A 22,989-nucleotide genomic window follows, 5' to 3' on the forward strand; every position below is an offset into this window, starting at 1 on the left:
GAAAGTGTTACTCAGAATTATACTGCACTAAAACCCTAGCTTCTGATTATAAAGAAATACATCTTATAGACATGTAAACAAATGACTTCTAATTTTTTTCAAATATCAGAATTTTAACAGAATGAAAAAATAGCATAACATGAACATGCTGTCTCATCTCACAAGATAATCTATTCAGATATTTAAGTATACAGTTACACTGGGAATAATTCAATGAAATATACATATGGCCTATACAGATTCTTACACTGGGAAAATATAACGCCTTGTGATATACAAAATCATTCATTAATCAAATTTCATTGAAACATCCTATTTTATAGTAACATTTCAATTTTGTGAGAAAAAAATTAGAAAAAACGTTGAACATTGTTAGTATTAACATCTCCACTCATAGAAATAATCATCATTTCATTTCTGCAAGTATAATTAAGATTTGCAGAATATTGAGTTGCTAAATTCACAGTTTTTTGGTTCAAGTATAACTGAGTAATTGTTCCATTTCATATCTGTGATTAAGAGAGCTTAAGCCCTATTACGTAAAGGTAATATATGATCTGGGCAGTATTAATATCAGGTGATAAGTTGATATATAGTCATATCTTTTTTTATTGTGCTTCACTCTGTTGAGGTTCACAGATAATGAATTTTATACAAATTGAAGGTTTGTGGCAACCCTATATAGGGCAGGTCTATAGGTACCATTTTTCTAGCAATATTTCCTCATATATATCTATGATATATTATATCATGATGGTATATTATATATCATATAATATTATGATGTATTATATCATGGTCATTATCACATATGACCATGTGATAATGGTCACATTTGGTAACTCTCAATGGTTCAAACTTTTTTATTATTATTATTATATTTGTTATGGTGATCAGTAATCTTTTTATAACTGTAATTCTAATCAGTAATTCTGATTATCTTGAAATGTCATGAATCACACCTATAAGACTGCTGCTAAGTCACTTCAGTCATGTCCGACTCTGTGCGACCCCATAGATGGCAGCCCACCAGGCTCCACCATCCCTGGGGTTCTCCAGGCAAGAATACTGGAGTGGGTTGCCATTTCCTTCTCCAATGCATGAAAGTGAAAAGTGAAAGTGAAGTCACTCAGTCGTGTCCAATTCTTGGTGACCCCATGGACTGCAGCCTACCAGGCTCTTCAATCCATGGGATTTTACAGGCAAGAATACTGGAGTGGGGGTGCCATTGCCTTCTCCGACCTATATGACACTGAACTTAATAAATGTGTGTGACAATCTTCTCCTGATGCTGCTACTGCTGCTGCTGCTAAGTCGCTTCAGTTGTGTCCGACTCTGTGGAACTCCATAGACAGCAGCCCACCAGGCTCCCCCGTACCTGGGATTCTTCAGGCAAGAACACTGGAGTGGGTTGCCAGTTCCTTCTCCAATGCATGAAAGTGAAAAGTGAAAGTGAAATCGCTTAGTCATGTCTGACTCTTAGAGACCCTATGGACTGAAGTGCACCAGGCTCCTCCATCCATGGGATTTTCCAGGCAAGAGTACTGGAGTGGGATGCCATTGCCTTCTCTGGACAATCTGCTCACTTACCAGCAATTCCCCAACTTTCTTTCTCTCCTGGGACCTCCCTCTTCCTGAGATGCAGCAATATTGAAATTGACCTATTAATAATTCTCCAGTGGTCTTTAAGTGAAAGGAAGAGTCATACATCTCTTACTTTAAATTGAAAAACCATAAAGCGTTCAGTTTAGTGATAAAGGCATGTTGAAGGCTGAGATAGGCCAAAATCTAGGCCTTTTACATACAACAGCTGGCCAAGTTGTGACTGCAAAGGAAAATTTCTCAAAGGAAAAATAAAAGTACTACTCCAGTAAAGACTTGAATGATAAGAAAGCAAAACAGCCTTCTTGGTGATATGGAGAAAGTTTTAGTGATGTGGATAGATTAAACCAAATGCAACATTCCCCTTAACTCAAAGACAGTCCAAAGCAAGATCCTAACTCTCTTCAATTGTGTGAAGGCAGAGATAGCTGAGGAAATTGCAGATGAAAAGTTTGAAGCTAGCAAGAGGTTGGCTCATGGGATTGAAGAAAAGCCATCTCCAAAAATAACAGTAAAAGGTAAAGCAATAAGCACTCATATAGAAGCCTCACCAAGTTATTCAATCAAGCCAAAATAATTAAGATGAATACACTAAGCAATGTATTTTCAGTGTAAATAAAACTACTTTATATTAGAAAAAGTCTCCATGTAGGGCTTTCATAGCTAGAGAGGATAAAGCAATGCCTAGCTTCAAAGTTTCAAAGGCCAGCCTGACTGCTAATGAAGTTGGTGACTTTAATTTGAAAACACTATTTATTTGTGCTTAGTTGCTCAATTGTGTTCAACTCTCTGTGGATCCATGGACTGTAGCCTTCCAGGCTCCTTTGTCCATGGGATTCTCCAGGCAAGAATACTGGAGTGAGTTGTGATGTCCTACTCCAGTGGATCTTCCCAAACTAAGGAAACCAACCCAGGTCTTCTCTTGCATTGAAGGTAGACTCTTTACCACTAGTATCACTACTCATTTATTACCATTCCAAAAATCTTAGTGTCCTTGAGCATTATACTAAATCTACCTTTCCTGTGATCCATAAGCAGAATAAAAAACCCTGGATAATAGTACATCTATTGACAACATGGTTTATCACATATTTTAAGCTCTCCATTGAAACCTACTGCTCAAGGGAAAAAAAAAAATCTCTAACATACTACTGTATGTTGACAGGATACCTGGTCATCAAAGAGCTCTGATAGAGATGTACAAGTAGATTTTACTTTAATTCTTACTAATTCAGCATCTATTCTGCAGCCCACAGATTAAGGAGTAATTAGCCTTTCAAGTTTTATCATTTAAGAAATGAATTTCATATGCCTATAAGTGGCATAGGTAGTGATTCTTTAGATGGATCCAGGCAAAGTAAATTGAAAACCTTATGGAGACAATTCACCATTCTCAGTGTGATTAAAAACATTCATGAGAAAATGTCACAGTATCAACATTAACAGTGATTTGAAAGAAGTTGATTCCAACCCTTATGGATTATTTTGAACTGCTCAGAATTATGGTGGAGGAAATAACTGTAGATAAGGAAGACAAAGCAAACATACACACACACAAAAGAATTACAAGTCAAACCTGAACATATGACCAAATTTCTAAATACAAACTCATGACAAAACAAAACTTTAATGGATAAGGAGTTGCCTCTTATAAATGAGCAATAAAAATGTGTTTTTGTTTGTTTTTTGAGACAGAATCTACTCCTGGTGCAGACAGTGTGAAGATTGTTGAAATAACAACAAAGGATTTAGACTATTACTCATCTTAGTAATGGTAAGTAGCAGGTTTTGAGAGCACTGACTGTAATTTTCAAGAAAAGGGTTTCAACGAAACCGATCTACCATGGGTTATATGCTATCAAACAGCACTGTGTGCTATAGAGAAATAATTTACAAAAGGACAAAGTCAATTAATGAGGCAAAATTTATTGTTTTCTAATTTGAAGAAATTGTCACAACCACCCAGTCTTTATCAACCACCACTCTGATCAATCAGCAACCAACAACATGAAGAAAATTCAGTTCAGTTCAGTCGCTCAGTCATGTCCGACTCTTTGCAACCCCATGAAGAGCAGCACACCAGGCCTTTCTGTCCATCACCAACTCCCAGAGTTCACTCAAACTCACGTCCATCGAGTTGGTGATGCCATCCAGCCATCTCATCCTCTGTCGTCCCCTTTTCCTCCCAGCCCACAATCCCTCCCAGCATCAGGCTCTTTTCCAATGAGTCAACTCTTTGCATGAGATGGCCAAAGTACTGGAGCTTCAGCTTTAGCATCATTCCCTCCAAAGAACACCCAGGGCTGATCTCCTTCAGAATGTACTGTTTGGATCTCCTTGCATTCCAAATGACTCTCAAGAGTCTTCTCTAACACAACAGTTTAAAATCATCAATTCTTCAGTGCTCAGCTTTCTTCACAGTCCAGCTCTCACATCCATACATGACCACTGGAAAAACAGTAGCCTTGACTAGACGGACCTTTGTTGGCAAAGTAATGTCTCTGCTTTTCAATATGCTATATAGGTTGATCATAACTTTCCTTCCAAGGAATAAGCGTTTTTTAATTTCATGGCTGCAGTCACCATCTGCAGTGATTTTGGAGCCCCAAAAAATAAAGTCTGACACTGTTTCTACTGTTTCCCTATCTATTTCCCATGAAATGATGGGACCAGATTCCATGAAATTCGTTTTCTGAATGTTGAGCTTTAAGCCAACTTTTTCACTCTCCTCTTTCACTTTCATCAAGAGGCTTTTTAGTTCCTCTTCACTTTCTGCCATAAGGGTGGTGTCATCTGCATATCTGAGGTTATTGATATTTCTCCTGGCAATCTTGATTCCAGCTTGTGTTTCTTCCAGTCCAGGGTTTCTCATGATGTACTCTGCATATAAGTTAAATAAGCAGGGTGACAATATACAGCCTTGATGTACTCCTTTTGTTATTTGGAACCAGTCTGTTGTTCCATGTCCAGTTCTAACTGTTGCTTCCTGACCGCATATAGGTTTCTCAAGAGGCAAGTCAGGTGGTCTGGTATTCCCCTCTCTTTCAGAATTTTCCAGAGTTCATTGTGATCCACACAGTCAAAGGCTTTGGCATTGTCAATAAAGCAGAAATAGATGTTTTTCTGGAACTCTCGCTTTTTTGATGATCCAGGGGATGTTGGCAATTTGATCTCTGGTTCCTCTGTCTTTTCTAAAACCAGCTTGAACATCTGGAATTTCACAGTTCACGTATTGCTGAATTCTGTCTTGGAGAATTTTGAGCATTACTTTACTAGCTTGTGAGATGAGTGCAACTGTGCAGTAGTTTGAGCATTCTTTGGCATTGCCTTTCTTTGGGATTGGAGTGAAAACTGGCCTTTTCCAGTCCTGTGGCCACTGCTGAGTTTTCCAAATTTGCTGGCATATTGAGTGCAGCACAAAATTAACTATATATAAAAATATAGGTACATAATTTCAATGTAGATATCATTTATATAGTATCTAAATATATATATATATATAATAATCTATTCATGCATGCATGCTAAGTCATTTCCATTTTGTCTTATTTTCTGTGACCCTTGGACTGTAGCTACCCAGGCTCTTCTGTCCATGAGATTCTCCAGGCAAGAATACTGGAGTGGATTGCTCTTTCCTTCTACAGGGATCTTCCATACCTAGGGATTGAACCTGGGTCTCCTGCATTGCAGGCAGATTTTTTACCATCTGAGCCAGCAGGTAAACCCAATGGTAAAGAATCTGTCTGCAATGCTAGAGACCCAGGTTTGATCCCTGGGTCAGGAAGATCCCTGGAGAAAAGCATGGCAACCCACTCCAGTACTCTTTCCTAGATCCCATGGACAGAGGAGCCTGGAAGACTACACTCAACGGGGTCACAGAGTCAGACATGACAGAGAGAGTCACCAAAGAAGCTCTCAATTTAGTTTAGTCCAGAGTAAAAGCTGGAATACTTACTGATCATTGTAAGAAAGCAAGATATTTAGTAATGCCTTTCCTATTGAATCAGAATTGGGACCAAAGAAATGCCCAAACTAACCCACATTTACAGATAACCAGTCAAAATCAGATTTCATTAGGACTAAAGTGAGCAAGACATATTACCAAATTTTCCAGGCTCTGTAAAAATACCAGGAAGGAAAAAAGCCAGAGCCAGTGTGGAAGTGAGGGAGACACAAGTTCACAGGCGGTGTAGTCAAATTGCTCAGGGTCTGGTGTCCAAGATTTGGGGAGAAGCATGGTTTGCTCTCCCATTAGCATCATATGTATGTGTGTGAGTGTGTATGTTCTCCAAAAGGAGAGATTGAAAGTTTATTCATCACCTGAATTTTAGGCAAACGGAAACAAACCTTTATAAAAGGTTTAAAGAAAACCTTTATTTGAAAACTTCATTCAGGAAAATATAAAGAATTTGTATTATACTGTTTTAAAAAATGACAAAGAAAAAATTGATGAAACAGTGACTCCTGTAGGGTTAAAAATTGGAGACCAGGAAGCATGACATTCTGATTTATAAGTTCAAATCAGTGTCATTTGCAGTCAATGGCTCCCATATCCCATTCCTGGCCCCTGGATATCATAGCTGAGAGAATAAAGAAAAATCTGATGTGTTTGATTCAGAATATCACAAGTGCTTGACTCTGTTTCACTGAAACCCAAGCAACTAAAGTGTTTTTTTTTTTTTTTAATGAAATATGTGAGTGAAGATACTGCTTCAGTTATTATCTTTGTTCCCATAACATTTGCAGCTGATGCTTAGGCTTTGACTTAGAATAAGCCAAAACATTTCATTCAAAATGAAATTGCTCAGATGTTTGATCATGCAAGTAGAAAGAACATAAAGAAGCTTCTAGTGGCAAGTGGGTGGGCCTCCTTGGAGACACCCAGGATGGGCAAATCCAAAGGTAGAAGAGCCAAGAACTGATGAGCAAGAGATTGAGAATATGACCCTTAAACCTGTGCTCTAGGAAAGAAACAATGGTCTTCTATTGCATTTGCTCAATTATTCACTAGTACAGCTCAAAGGGGAAAGAAATTTTTTGTCTTGGGGCCCAAATACATTTATGTTGAGTTTTTGTAGTGGTACCTATAGTCTGGGCTTTCCTGGGGACTCCATGGTAGAGAATCCACCTGCCAATGCAGGAGACTCGAGTTCAGTCCCTGGGTCAGGAAGATCCCCTGGAGAAAGTAATAGCAGCCCACTCCAGTATTCTTGCCTGGAAAACCCCATTAACAGAAGGAGCCTGACAGGCTATGGTCCATTGTGTCACAAAAGAGTCAGACATGGCTTAGCCACTAAAACAACCACAACAGACTTTAGGTTTCTCAGCTTCACGGTATGACCCTCCCCAGCCCCCTACATGGCATACTGTAATCTATAAAACCTATGTCTTCTTCTCAGAAGGGAGCTGGGAGATCTAGGGAAGGACTTCTGGAAATGTACTACAAGACACCATTAAGACTTTCTGCTGAAATCCGCAACATTGTGCAGTTTGTCATCCTGCCCACGATTATATCACTCAACTTTAAAACATGCTTATTATGAAGGTTGCTCTTGGATCAAAAAACCCAAGTGAAACGTTTTAGTTTGTCAAAAAAATGAAGCTGTTAAATTACCTGACCCCTCTGTCCAGACCTTAATTTAGGAAAGGAAAGAGCACATCTTTACGTGGAAAAAATAGATTGTGGAGCATGCAAAAAAGCAAAGAACTCTCAGAAAAAAATAAGTGGCTAATACTATGAACAGATTATTTTCTTTATAGTAAATAAAGGAAAAAACAAACAAACAAACAAACAAACTGGGCTTCCCAGATACTGCTAGTGTTAAAGAACCTACCTGACAATGCAGGAGATATAAAAGACATGCGTTTGATCCCTGGCTTGGAAAGATGCCCTAGAGGAGGGCATGGCAACCCACTCCAGTATTCTTTCCTGGAGAATCCCATGGACAGAGGAGCCCGGTGGACTACAATCCATAGGGTCACAAAGAGTTGGACCCAAATGAAGCAAACTAGCATGTATGCACCATAAGTAGATTCTTTTCTTCATAACAAATTAAAACAAACAAACAAAGCTCTCACACAGGGATTAACACTGGGGAAATTTCTGCATGCTGCAATATCTCTATGCATTCTCTTTGAATAAAGTTGATCCATATAAGTATCTTTTAAAAAGAAATTTAAAAACTGCCAACATTTCCCTTGCCCATCTCTGAGCCAACAGAGTAGAGAATTGAAGAAATATAGAGCAGGGATAAAAACAATAGGAAAACCAACCGTCCACTGTGTGTTTCTAGGCCAGAAGAAGTGGATATTTCAACAGGGTAAGTGTATACCCCAGAAGTGAGTAGAACTTGAGCTGTTGTTATTTCTCCCAGAGGACTATGGGCAATTCATGAACACAAACAGCATGAACTGTGGATACCTGAGGGCAGAAGTTCAGGGCATTCCTATGAAAGGACTCAGTCAAATTAGGTCTACATAGCTAGAATTTCTCCAGGTCCTCCAAAGAACTTAAATGTTAATCTTGGATTGCACCACACAAAGGACATGCATGGACAATTAATGTCAACCAAAGTGTCACAAATAGCAAAGTAAAAAAAGCAAGTGTCAGTTGGATAAAAAGATGCTTCTTTTCCCAGCTCTCTTCAATCTCCTCAATAAGTTTGAAAAATCTAGCCTTAAAAAGGAAAACTACAAAAAGTGATTTAAAGTTAAATGTAAACTTCCTTTTTCATTTGCACCATTTAAAGTCTCAGAAAAAAATAAGAATTGGGCTGTGTTTTTGGAGGAGGAGGAGGAAAATTAATTAGAAAAATATTATTTCTTTATAACCTCTAAGTGATCAGATAATTTTGATATCTGCTCAAGATACAGTTTACAGATGAATGTGGAGATTTGGCAGAGCCTGATTACATTCAGTAGATTAAAAAACATGTCATTTATACCCACTTCCATATACTAGCTACCATACTTAGAACATTCTTCAATAGTTACATTCATTTTTAATAGAGCTGTATTACTTCTGTTGTTCAGTCGCTATATCATGACCAACTCTGCAACCCCATGGATTGCACCATACCAGCCTCCTTTGTCCTCCACGGTATCCAGGAGTTTGCTCAGATTCATGTCCATTGAGTCAGTGATGCTGTTTAACCATCTCATCCTCTTTTGCCCCTTTATAATTTTACTTTCAAGATTGCCAGGAGAAGTATCAATAACCTCAGAGATGCAGATGACACCACCCTTATGGCAGAAAGTGAACAGGAACTAAAAAACCTCTTGATGAAAGTTAAAGAGGAGAGTGAAAAGTTGGCTTAAAGCTCAACATTCAGAAAACGAAGATCATGGCATCTGGTCCCATCACTTCATGGGAAATAGATGGGGAAACAGTGGAAACAGTACTTTATTTTCTGGGGCTCCAAAATCACTACAGATGGTGATGGCAGCCATGAAATTAAAAGACGCTTATTCCTTGGAAGGAAAGTTATGACCAACGTATTCAAAAGCAGAGACATTACTTTGCCAACAAAGGCCCGACTAGTCAAGGCTATGGTTTTTCCAGTATTCATGTATGGATGTAAGAGCTGGACTGTGAAGAAAGCTGAGTGCCAAAGAATTGATGCTTTTGAACTGTGGTGTTGGAGAAGACTCTTGAGAGTCCCTGGACTGCAAGGAGATCCAACCAGTCCATTCTAAAGGAGATGAGTCCTGGGTGTTCTTTGGAAGAACTGATGCTAAAGCTGAAACTCCAATACTTTGGCCACCTGATGCAAAGATTTGACTCATTGGAAAAGACTCTAATTCTGGGAGGGACTGGAGGCAGGAGGAGAAGGGGCCGATAGAGGATGAGATGGCTGGATGGCATCACCGACTCGATGGACATGAGTTTGAGTAAACTCCTGGATTGGTGATGGACAGGGAGGCCTGGTATGCTGCTATTCATGGGGTCACAAAGAGTCGGACATAACTGAGGGACTGAACTGAACGGAACTGAATTTTACTTTCAGTCTTTCCCACCATCAGGGTCATTCCAGTGAGTTGCCTCTTCATATCAGGTGGCCAAAGTATTGGAGTTTCACCTTCAGCATCAGTCCTTCCAGTGAACATTCAAGACTGACTTATTTTAGGATTGACTGGTTTGATCTCCTTGCAGTCCGTGGAACAGACAAGAGTCTTCTCCAGCACCATCAACCGAAGGTGTCAATTCTTTGTCACTCAGCCTTCTTTAGAGCCCAACTCTCACATCTGTACATGACTACTGGAAAAACCATAGTTTTGACTGTAAGGGCCTTGGTTGGCAAAGTGCTGTCTCTGCTTTTTAATACACTGTCTAGGTTTGTCATAGGTTCCAAGGGGAAAGCATCTTTTAATTTCATGGCTTCAGTTACCATCTAATGATTTTGGAGTCCAAGAAAATAAAATATGTGACTATTTCCACTTTTGCCCAATCTGTTTGTCATGAAGTGATGGCACCAGATACTGTGATCTTAGTTTTTTTAATGTTGAGCTTTAGGCTAGCTTTCTCACTCTACTCTTTCACCTTCATCAAAAGGCTCAAAGTTCCTGTTCATTTCTGCCATTATTGTGGTTCAGTTCAGTCACTCAGTCATTGTCTGACTCTTTGTGACCCAATGGACTGCAGCATGCCATCACCAACTCCTGGAGTTTACTCAAGTTCATGTCCATTGACTCTGTGATGCTATCCAACCATCTCATCCTCTGTTGTCCCCTTCTATTCCTATCTTCAATCTTTTTCATCATCAGTCTTTTCAAATGAGTCAGTTCTTCGCATCAGGTGGCCAAAGTATTGGAGTTTCAGCTTTATTATAGTTTCCTTATAGTGGTATCATCTGCATACATGAGGCTATTGATATTTCTCCGAGCAATCTTGATTCCAGCTTGTGATTTATCCAGCCTGGCATTCCAAATGATGTACTCTCCATAGAAGTTAAGCAACAAGAGTGATGAAATATATTCTTGTTGTACTCCTTTCCCAATTTTGAACTAGTCTTTTGTTATATGTCTGGTTCTAACCGTTGCTTCTTGACCTGCATACAGGTTTCTCTAGAGGCATAAAGTGGTCTGGTATTCCCATCCCTTTAAGAATTTTCCTGTTTGCTATGATCCACACAGTCAAAGGCTTTGGCACAGTCAGTGAAGCAGAAGTAGATTTTTTTTTTTTTTTCTGGAATTCTGTTGCTTTTTCTATGATCCACCAGATGTTGGCAATTTAATCTCTGGTCTGTCTTGTGGCTCAGTTGGTAAAGACTCCATCCACAATGCAGCAGACATGGGTTTGATCCCTGGTTAGGAAGATCCCATGGAGAAGGGAAAGGCTATACACTCCAGCATTCTGCCCTGAAGAATTGCATGGACTGTATCGTCCATGGGGTTGCAAAGAGTCAGATAAGACTGAGCAACTTTCATTTTCACTTTCCCTCTGTCTTTTCTAAATCCATTTTGTACGTGGAGAAGTTCTTTGTTTACATGCTGTTGAAGCCTACCTTGAAGTATTTTGAGCATTACCTAGCTAGCATGTGAAATGAGGACAATTATATGGTAGTTTGAATATTCTTTAGCATTGCCTTCTTTAGCATTTGAATGAAAACTGACCTTTTCCAGCCCTTATGCCATTGCTGAGTTTTCCAAATTTGCTGGCATATTAAGTGTAGCACTTTAATAGCATCATCTTTTAGGATTGAAATAGCTCAGCTGGAAATTGATCACCCCTATTAAAAATGATAAAGAGATACTTTGATAGTCTAAACAGAGGGGTAACTGCTTCTAACCCAAAGAGAGGAGGCCGTGTTGCATACTTCAGGCAATGCAAGTTTAGATCCTTTCAGATACTCAGAATATAGACACGTATCCTGGTTAACTTCATGTAACTTCCTGGTTACAGCCAAAGTCCTGAACACTTGGGTGGCTTGTGTAAGAGCATGGAAACTTTGAGGCTTCTCTAAGTGGGCTGAAGAAGTGAGAGAGAAAAAAAAAAAACAAACGGACATTTCTGCAAACTTACTGTGCAACAAGTGTACTATGTGGAGGATTGCTAGAAATCTAACACTCTTTGAATGGTGCTGAGATTCTTTTTTAACCTATTTCAAAGTTAAAATAAAATTAGTACTGCAGTAGATATTTAAGGGGCTTCCCTGGTGGCTCAAATGATAAAGAATCACCTGCAATGAAGGAAACCTGGGTTCAATCCCTGGGTTATAGGAGGATCCCCTGTAGAAGGGAACAGCTATTCACTCCAATATTCTTGTCTGGAGAATTCCATGGACAGAGGAACATGACAGGCTAGTCCACTGGGTCACAAAGAGTAGGACATGACTAAATGACTAACACTCATTCATTCATTCATTCATATATTTAAGATATAAACATTTTGGTTCTTGATAGTGAAACATGTTTTTCAGAAGTTTCAGCTATGTAAAACTATTCATGATTCAGTAAAGTAGTTAGTTCCTTTCTGTCTTGCATGATGATTCTGTCCTCAGAAGTTCTACAAATGCCAACCAGATGTGGTTGAAGGAAAAATCCACATCTTACATTCTCAGAGAAATTTACTGTGAAATCCTGACTTGATTCCTACTTGGTGATTTCCACTGGACCAATTTTCACTTGAAATCCTAGTCTTGAGCTCTGAGCAGTTTGGTCCTTGTTGATTCTCCTGGGTTCCCTGGAACCCCTTTAGTCTTCTTGCTTCAGTAGTTCTTCTTAAGCAGAGAAAATAAAGCTCCAGGCCAAAATAAGATAGAAAAAGCAAAGGGGAAAAGCAGACAAACAAAAAAACCTGGCACATCTTTCTCTCTTGTGATTTTATTACTTCATGCACTAAAGGGCACATACTCAGTTTTCATGAAATGAGAAAACTCTGAGGCCAATTTGTATTTTTCTTTCTCTCTTTTTATCTTATTTCCATGATAGTTTTTCTATTTTAATAATATCAAGGGGATTATTTGCAATAAGTATTAATAAAATATATGTCCTAAGTAATCATATGCTAGGCAATATATTTCACTTCAAATGTGATATATCTTAGAATTATTATATATTTTCTCATGTACAATTATGATATAATAGACTCTTGAAAGAAGATTATGGTGGTTTCTCAGTTTAACCTAATGGCGATATAGTTTGCAGAAAGACAATGGTTTTCCATCACTAGTAGAATGGATACTATTTGGTAATAGATCAAGTATGAGATATGAAAGAAAAATAAAATTTAATTCCCTCTTAAGTAGTTAGTTTCTTACAAATGACGAGATCAAGTTGTTTGTGCTAGGATTGAATTAGGTACACAAATACATTTGAAAAATAGGCAATCAATATTGAAATATTTAAAGCTCAGAAAAGCACTAAGAGAGAAACACACTTACCAAATTATGGTATAGAGGTGACATTAAAAATCAAATTCAAAAGAGATGTAAGAGTTTGCCCAAGGAGAGAGAAGAAACAGAAATTAGTAGATGCTAAGGACTTGGGTTGAATAACTGAATAATTAGTGATCTGGTAGGTTCTGACTGCTAATATATATAGTCTTTTTAATATTATTCAAGTCTGGAGAGTTTTCAGGTCAGATTGTCTTTTAAAAAAATCAGAACTCTGAGTTCTTCCTATTTTAGGGAATTTATTTTTTTCTATTGCTATATTTAAGAAGAATGATTAGGTTTATTTTACATTATAGCAATCAACATTTATTTCATCTTTACTTAATTTTCAGTTTATAGCTACCATGAAAGAGTTTGCATAATTTGATACATTTTTTACTTCTACAGCATGTAATTATGAAGAAAAGATATTACTTTATATGTTTTTGTGAAATGTTAGATTTTTAGATATTTAAGTGAAAGTGAAAGTCGCTCAGTCGTGTCCCACTCTTTGAGACCACACGGACTATATAGTTCATGGAGTTCTCCAGGCCAGAATACTGGAATGAGTAGCTTTTCCCTTCTCCAGGGAATCTTCCCAACCCAGGGATCAAACCCAGGTCTCCCATATTGCAGGAGGATTCTTTACCAGCTAAGCTACAAGGGAAGCCCAAGAATAATGGAGTTGGTAGTGTATCCCTTCTCCAGCGGATGTTTCTGACCCAGGAATCGAACTGGGGTCTCCTGCATTGCAAGCAGATTCTTTACCAATCGAGCTATGAGAGAAGCCTTTAGATATTTAATTTAGCATAAAATAATTAAAATGAAGTACTGTTAATGATAAAAGTTCTTAAACTTTGATGTAAACAGCAATAAGGTAACCAGATACAATTTTATCTGGATGTTGAAGATATTTGTTTAAAAACAAACAAACAAACAACAAAAAAACATAATATGTTTAGAAATAAATTTCCAGGAAAATTCCATATTCTCTTTACAGCGTTGCTGAGAGGTATAGGGAGATTACCATTAGTTTGTAAGAAAGAAAATATATCCTTAACGATTAAGGGATGGTAATAGCATGAGGCACACCTGAGTTTATGTTATGGGATAAGTTATTAAGCAATCTCCTTTGGAATGCCTTGAATAATCATTCCATACATTTTCTACCCTGGTCAGTGTCACTCTTAGAAACTTGAAATTCTGAATTTTCACTAGTAATTCTGGTTAACCTGCATAGAATCATCCACAACAAATATTCATTACAGCCAGAGTTAGAAAAAAAAAGAAGAAAATATTCCCAAGGTAATAATAATGTAGGGACAGGAACGTAAATAGGGTTTTGGTACTTTATGTGTCCTTCTCCATTTCCTGTCACTGAAAAGGAGACTTTTTATAAAAAAGATGCTGAGTTACAAACTTCTCTGTGTTAACAAAAGTAGGGGTCACACAATCCAGCATTTCCTGTACCAATATTTTATATTTAACTTGTTTATAGCATTTCCATATTTTATTTCAGAGTAGCAAAAATATAGATCATAGTCAAATCTAAATTACAATTCTAAAACAACCAAATTTTTTTTTATTCCTCTGGTCATGTCTACTTGATTTATCCTATTGGGGTTCTTGGATTTTATGCTCTGATTCTTGCTATTAGAGAGTCGAACAAATTCATGGGTATTTTATCCAGATGACAAATTCTCTCAGATAGGGCAAATCATATATTTGCTAACTTTTTACCCTTTAGGAAACTATCTTTAACCTTTTTTTTAATTTTAATATTTAGGGATTTCTCTATTTCATATGCATTTAAGTGACAATTTCTAATTTTGTTTTCATTTGGAAATCAATAATTATTGTATGTATTGCTTTGATACAGGGCATTCTGGAATATGGTAAAATTAAGTTGGCTACTTGGTTACTGTTTTACCAATACATCATATTTTATTTTTATAGCAAATAACTTTTATGATTTTATTTCAGATAAGAGCAACAATACACAAAAGATTGAAAATCAGTACTCAGTTGTAAAATAAATGAACATTTCACTCATATTTTATCCTATAAGAACGTATAAGATTGTATGATTAATAGAAAACTTGGGAAAATTTTCTCAAAACATTTTTGTCAAACATCAGCTCAGTTCAGTTCAGTCGCTCAGTTGTGTCCGACTCTCTTTGCGATCCCATGAATCACAGCACTCCAGGCCTCCCTGTCCATCACCAAATCCGGAGTTCACTCAAACTCACGTCCATCGAGTCGGTGATGCCATCCAGCCATCTCATCCTCTGTCCGTCCCCTTCTCCTTCTGACCCATATCCCTCCCAGCATCAGTCTTTTCCAGTGAGTCAACACTTCTCATGAGGTGGCCAAAGTACTGGAGCTTCAGCTTCAGGGTCATTCCCTCCAAAGAAATCCCAGGGCTGATCTCCTTCAGAATGGACTGGTTGGATCTCCTTGCAGTGCAAGGGACTCTCAGGAGTCTTCTCCAACACCACAGTTCAAAAGCATCAGTTCTTTGGCGCTCAGCTTTCTTCACAGTCCAACTCCAACATCCGTACATGACCACTGGAAAAACAGTAGCCTTGACTAGACGGACCTTTTTGGCAAAGTAATGTCTGCTTTTCAATATGCTATCTAGGTTGGTCATAACTTTTCTTCCAAGGAGTAAGCGTCTTTTAATTTCATGGCTGCAGTCATCATCTGTAGTGATTTTGGAGCTCCCCAAAATAAAGTCTGACACTGTTTCCACTGTTTCCCCATCTATTTCTCATGAAGTGATGGGACCAGATGCCATGATCTTCATTTGCTGTATGTTTAGCTTTAAGCCAACTTTTTCACTCGCCTCTTTCACTTTCATCAAGAGGCTTTTTAGTTCCTCTTCACTTTCTGCCATAAGGGTGGTGCCATCTGCATATCTGAGGTTATTGATCTTTCTCCTGGAAATCTTGATTCCAGCTTGTGATTCTTACAGCCCAGCATTTCTCATGATGTATTCTGCATATAAGTTAAATAAGCAGGGTGACAATATACAGACTTGATGTACTCCTTTTCCTATTTGGAACCTGTCTATTGTTCCATGACCAGTTCTAACTGTTGCTTCCTGACCTGCATATAGGTTTCTCAAGAGGCAGGTCAGGTGGTCTGGTATTCCCCTCTCTTTCAGAATTTTCCAGTTTATTGTGATCCACACAGTCAAAGGCTTTGGCATAGTCAATAAAGCAGAAATAGATGTTTTTCTGGAAATCTCTTGCTTTTTCCATGACCCAGCAGATGTTGGCAATTTGATCTCTGGTTCCTCTACCTTTTCTAAAACCAGCATGAACATCTGGAAGTTCATGGTTCACATATTGCTGAAGCCTGGCTTGGAGAATTTTGAGCATTACTTTAGTAGCATGTGAGATGAGTGCAATTGTGTGGTAGTTTGAGCATTCTTTGGCATTACCTTTCGTTGGGATTGGAATGAAAACTGACTTTTTCCAGTCCTGTGGCCATTGCTGAGTTTTTCCAAATTTGCTGGCATATTGAGTGCAGCACTTTCACAGCATCATCTTTCAGGATTTGAAATAGCTCTAGTGGGATTCCATCACTTCCAGTAGCTTTGTTCATAGTGATGCTTTCTAAGGCCCACTTGACTTCACATTCCAGGATGTCTGGTTCTAGGTGAGTGATCATACCATCATGATTATCTTGATCCTGAAGCTCTTTTTTGTACAGTTCTTCTTTGTATTCTTGCCAGCTCTTCTGAATATCTTCTGCTTCTGTTAGGTCCATACCATTTCTGTCCTTTATCGAGCCCATCTTTGCATGAAATGTTCCCTTGGTATCTCTCATTTTCTTTAAGAGATCTCTAGTCTTTCCCATTCTGTTGTTTTCCTCTATTTCTTTGCATTGATTGCTGAGGAAGGCTTTCTTATCTCTTCTTGCTATTCTTTGGAACTCTGCATTCAGATGCTTATATCTTTCCTCTCTCCTTTGCTTTTCACAGTTTTTTTTTTTTTTTTAAGACCTCCCCAGACAGCCATTTTGCTTTTCTGCATTTCTTTTCCATGGTGATGGTCTTGATCCCTGTCTCCTGTACCGTTTCACAAACCTCAGTCCATAGTTCATCAGGCACTCTATCTATCAGATCTAGTCCCTTAAATCTATTTCTCATTTCCACTCTATAATCATAAAGGATTTGATTTAGGTCATACTTGAATGGTCTAGTGGTTTTCCCTACTTTATTCAATTTAAGTCTGAATTTGGAAATGAAGAGCTCATGATCTGAGCCACAGTCAGCTCCCGGTCTTGTTTTTGTTGACTGTATAGAGCTTCTCCATCTTTGGCTGCAAAGAATATAATCAATCTGATTTTGGTGTTGACCATCTGGTGATGTCCATGTGTAGAGTCTTCTCTTATATTGTTGGAAGAGGGTGTTTGCTATGACCAGTGCATTCTCTTGGCAAAACACTATTAGCCTTTGTCCTGCTTCATTCCATATTCCAAGGCCAAATTTGCCTGTTACTCCAGGTGTTTCTTGACTTCCTACTTCTGCATTCCAGTCCCCTATAATGAATAGGACATCTTTTTTGGGTGTTAATTCTAAAAGGTCTTGTAGGTCTTCATAGAACCGTTCAACTTCAGCTTCTTCAGCATTACTGGTTGGGGCATAGACTTGGATTACTGTGATATTGAATGGTTTGCCTTGGAAAAGAACAGAGACCATTCTGTCATTTTTGAGATTGACCATGATGGCTAATCCATTTCTTCTAAGGGATTCCAGCCCACAGTAGTAGATATAATGGTCATCTGAGTTAAATTCACCCATTCCAGTCCATTTTAGTTTGCTCATTCCTAGAATGTTGATGTTCACTCTTGCTATCTCCTGTTTGCCCACTTCCCTTTTGCCTTGATTTATGGACTTGACATTCCAGGTTCCTATGCAATATTGTTCTTTACAGCATCAGACCTTGCTTCTATCACCAGTCATTTCCACAACTGAGTATTGTTTTTGCTTTGGCTCCATCCCTTCATTCTTTCTGGAGTTATTTCTCCACTGATCTCCAGTAGCATATTGGGCACCTACTGACCTGGGGAGCTCCTCTTTCAGTATCCTATCATTTTGCCTTTTCATACTTTTCATGGGGTTCTCAAGTCAAGAATACTGAAGTGGTTTGCCACTCCCTTCTCCAGTGGACCACAATCTGTCAAACATATCAATTCACAAAAGATAGTCACATTACTTCAAAATATTAGTTTATCTATTTCAATATAGTTACATATGTCTTTTTGTATGTTTTTTAAAATCCAAGTTAACAAATGTACTATGAAAGTAATAAAGACATGTTCAACAAAAATTACAGCTTTGCTTAATAACTAAATCATACATTTTATTTTTCTGAAATATTTTGACATATGTCATACAAATTTAACTTGAGGCTTTCCTGGTGGCTCAGCTGGTAAAGAATCTACCTGCAGTACAGAAGACTTGGGTTCAATCCCTTGGTTGGGAAGGTCCCCTGGAGAAGGGGACCACTACCTACTCCAGTATTCTGGCCTGAAGAATTCCATGGACCATATAGTACATAGGAGAGTTGGACTGGACTGAGCAACTTTCACTTTGGCAGGCTACCTTTCATGGGGTTTCAAAGAGTGAGATATGACTGAGCGACTAACACACACACACACACACACACGAGTCATGTTATTTTTATGTTGATACAAAATTTTAAGAAATTTTAAGAACATATGGTATTGGTTAATGAAATTATGAAGGAATAAGTCAACAAAATATGTTCTTACTATAAAGTCACTTTTCTCATTTTTCACATAACCTCATTATTTTCACAATAATATAGTGTATTCTTTTAAATATTTCACACAAGGTGGGAATATAATGAATGTGAAATTTGATCAGCTCAGGCTAATCCTAAAGAAAATTCAATTGATTAATATTGTGTTACATGTCTTTATTTTTATATGTATTTACATATATTTGTCTGTTATTTGTACACAAACTGGATAACTATACAAACAGTATTTTATATCTTTCCTTTTTACCTAAAAAGTTTCTGATTATTATAGCTGACACTAATAGTTATGTGTATAGTGATTACTAAATATACTAAAGCAAGTATTTCAGGAAAAAAATATCTTTTACTGCAAAAATGTCTGTTATTTAATTTAAAGTATGTTTTATTCTGTTATGGCTCATGTGAAAAGTAAAAGTATTAGTCTGTTAGTCCTGTATGACTGTTTGTGACCCGATGATCTGTAGCCTGGGGTCCTTTGTTCATGGGATTCTCCAGGGAAGAATACTGGAGTAAGTTGTCATTTCTTCATCCAGGGATCTTCTAGATCCAGGGATCAAACCCGGGTCTCCTGTATTGCAGGCAGATTCTTTACCATCTGAGACACCAAGGAAGCCCTATTACGAATCATATTGGGGGCTTAATAGAATAAATCATAACTAAAGAGGGGAATATATGTTTGCCAAACTTAAGCTTGAGATTCTTCTTTCCAATATCACAATTTACTATCTATAAGAACTGTAAAGCCGTTCATTGTTGATGGGAATGCAAAACAGTACATCTACTTTGAAAGAAAGTTTAGTGATTTCTTACCAAATTAGATACCCCTTATTATACAATTCACCAATTAAACTCCTTGGTATTTACCCAAAGGGCATGAAAATTTATGTTCACACAAAAACCTGCACGTGTTTTTTTATTGCTGATTTATTTATAATTGCCAAAACTTGGAAGAAACCAAGATTTGCTGTAGATGAATGCCCAGTAAGTGAAAGGATGAACAGTGCACACACAGAGAATAGATACAGCACTATTAATAAAAGTAAATGAAATATCAAGCAATGGAAGGGATGGAAGAATCTTAAATCCATATTTCAAGTGAAATAAAGCAATCTGAAAAGTCTCCCTATATATGATTACAACAATATTCCAACTAAATCCTGTAAAAGCAAAATTATGGAGACAGAATAAAGATAAATGGTTCACAGTGCTGGGGTGAAAGTGGAAAGAAGCAATACGCAGAGAGATCAAAAAAATATTTTGTATGATACTATAATGTGGATTCATGTCATTCTGTTTGTTTAGATCCACATAATGTAAAATAGCCAAGAGTGAACCCTAATGTAAGCTGTGGAATTTGGATGATAGTCATGAATCTGTGTGGGTTTACCAATTTTATCAAATGTACCACTCTGGTGGGAGATGCTGATAAAAGAAGAGGCTTTGAATGTGTGTGAGCAAGGGATATATGGGAATTATTTATATATTCTATGACTTTGGCTGTAAACCTAAAGCTGCTTTCCAAAAATAAAGTAGTAAAAAAGAAAGAATTGAGAATACATTCTCTGTGCTTTGCCATGGGATTACACTCAAAGTTATGGAAAGAGAAGGTAAAATTATCAGCATTTATTGGGGATCAATTCCAATTTAGTGAATATAAATCCATTACAATACTTACTTAAAGTTAGGCTTTTTAATTGTATCATTGTTTTATTTAATTATTATATCTCTTTATGAGAAGACTGTTTCTGAAGAGGAATACCTTTAGATGACTGGAATTGGAAAAAAAAAAAAAAAAAGATGATACCTTATTTTTAATCTCCAATAAGGCTTTTTTTCCCTTTATGCATAATCTCTGATTATTCAGGAGTTATCTGATGGGTATAGGGAGAAACACACTTTAAAATAGCTTTCTATTGTATATGTCAATAAATGCAACTAACAAATATTCAGCTTAAGGTCCTTTTATTACAGAATTTTATAGATTGCTGCTCTTATTTCCTCTGCCTCTGAACACAAAACAAGGATGAGAAGATACAGAAAATGTTATGTACAGAAAATGTTAAAGACACAGGATATCAGAACTAATTGTCAAGACCAAATCGGAAAATGGTCAACATCAAAAATGAAAACTAAATTTCTAAAGAAACCATCACTTAAATGAGTATGATTTATTCCCCATTCTTTTGATAATGGAATTTCTTCAACTTTGCCAAAATGTAAGGGTAAAAGATATGTAGGCAAAAGACCTATAAATGAAATGAAAGCTGTGTGGGGAAAAAAAAAAAAAAAAACTTTCTTCTTAGATACACTTTTTCTCATGTTACCTCCTAATATGTAGCTCCAGAGTCATACAATAGCTTGTATTACAGAGAATAACATATTAAGTTGTAATTTTCATGTTCACATGGAGGGGTGTTATATTCCAATAATATATAAATTTGAGAATGGTGTCTAATCTATTTTTAATGTTTAAATGGTATCTAATTTCTTTTTCTAATTAAATTTTAATAATATTAATTACATTCAAAGAAAGATAAAATTCTGCTCTACCCTTAGATCAATACATGGCTGATGCTATGTAGAACATTTTTTAATGAATAGAGATATTCTTGAACTACTAAAGCAAATCTACTAATATTCATAAGTTGTCCACATCCATTTAATTTGATAGAATAATGTAAGATAACAAGAGTACAGTTTATCTGTTGCTAAAAAATGAACAGATCAGAGGCAATTGTCAGTCCAGCTAAAGTCTGAAGTCTGAGAGTTATTAGGTACAAAAGAAAGCTGGCAGGAAGAATCTCCTGCTTCAAAACTCACTTATAGGGCTCTATCAGGATGGAAAATTGTGCAAAAGTGAACTCAAATAAAACTTCAACGGTGCCTAGAGTATGGGAGACATAACTTTAAACATGCATTTGAAGTCAAAGAATGCAACCAAATCACACACATCATGATCTTCACTGTGCAGAAATGCTTTGTGAAGCAAACATCAAAGGATGCCAGATCATATTGTGAAATTATTTCCTGAAAGCAAGTAAGGAGAAACTAAGTAAATTAAAAATAAGAACATCCTCATGATCACAGCGATGTTTTGAATGTGGATATGTAAGTCTACACATGACATGAACGAGTGAAAGGGAATATTCTATTTGCTTAACAAGATTTCATTTTCTTTTGTGTGTGTGTGTGGCAGTATATCACATTATTATTTGAATAGTGTTGTCCACTTGTCAAAATTACCTCTGGTTCTATCCAAAAATATATCCTCCTACTGATTGCTTCTTTGTCTTATTCACTTTTTGAAAACACTGTAAGTTTTTCTGAACACAGTCACTTTACTTAATGCTGTGATGAGGTGAGAAAAACAATGAACAAGGTCACTCAGGTATTTGTAGAAGCCATTCTGAACACCTGCTGGGAGAACTAGCATACTCTCAGATTAAAGTTTTGCTAAAGCTATAACAAAACAAATGTAAGTTAAGTCAGTGTACTGTTGAGTAGGGAAGTAATTGAGGAACTACTAATGATGCAGGCTTTTTTACTGCAAAATTAACTGGGTACTCTCATTCACTGTGCCATGGAGATTTTCTATATAATTTGACAGACTCAGCTAACAGAATGGGTTCAGTCTGACAAGCAACACTTCTGTGGTACTAAACAATCAGTTCACACACAAATTGACTCAGCTTTCATTTGGAAACACAAAGATCAAAACCTGCTTGGAAAGAAGACTGCAGCAAGTGTGAAGACAGATTACAGGGTTACAATTAAACTATCTGAGTTTCTACTCAGAGATCAAAGGTCTCAGGAATTACAGTGACACGGCATTGACAATGCAGAAGAATTGCAGTTCTTCAGATCTGTTAAAATGCAGGCAATAGGGGAACATTGAAATACAGTGGTTATATATTTTCTAGAAATTTTCAGAGACCTTATTTCAAATATATAATCATTGTGGTATCAATTTAAATGTAACACAATGTCCCTCACTGGCTGATGTAGCCCGAAGTTTTCTGGTTACACATACATTTCAGAAAAATAATATTTCTAGATTGTGTTTCTTAGAGTGAAGAATCTGTTTTCTGCCAAGCTTGTAGTTGAGATGGTATGCTTCAATAGAAATATAAAAACATACCAGAGGCCTTTAAAAGTAAGCAATGATGAAAATCAACTTTTCAATATTTGGGAAAAGGATTTAAAAGGCAGAAATTATTGTC

This window comes from Bos grunniens, chromosome 12 (assembly GCF_055505025.1).
Source record: "Bos grunniens cultivar Pamir isolate PY7600 chromosome 12, Bosgru_T2T1.0, whole genome shotgun sequence".
NCBI classification, from domain to species: Eukaryota; Metazoa; Chordata; class Mammalia; order Artiodactyla; family Bovidae; genus Bos; species Bos grunniens.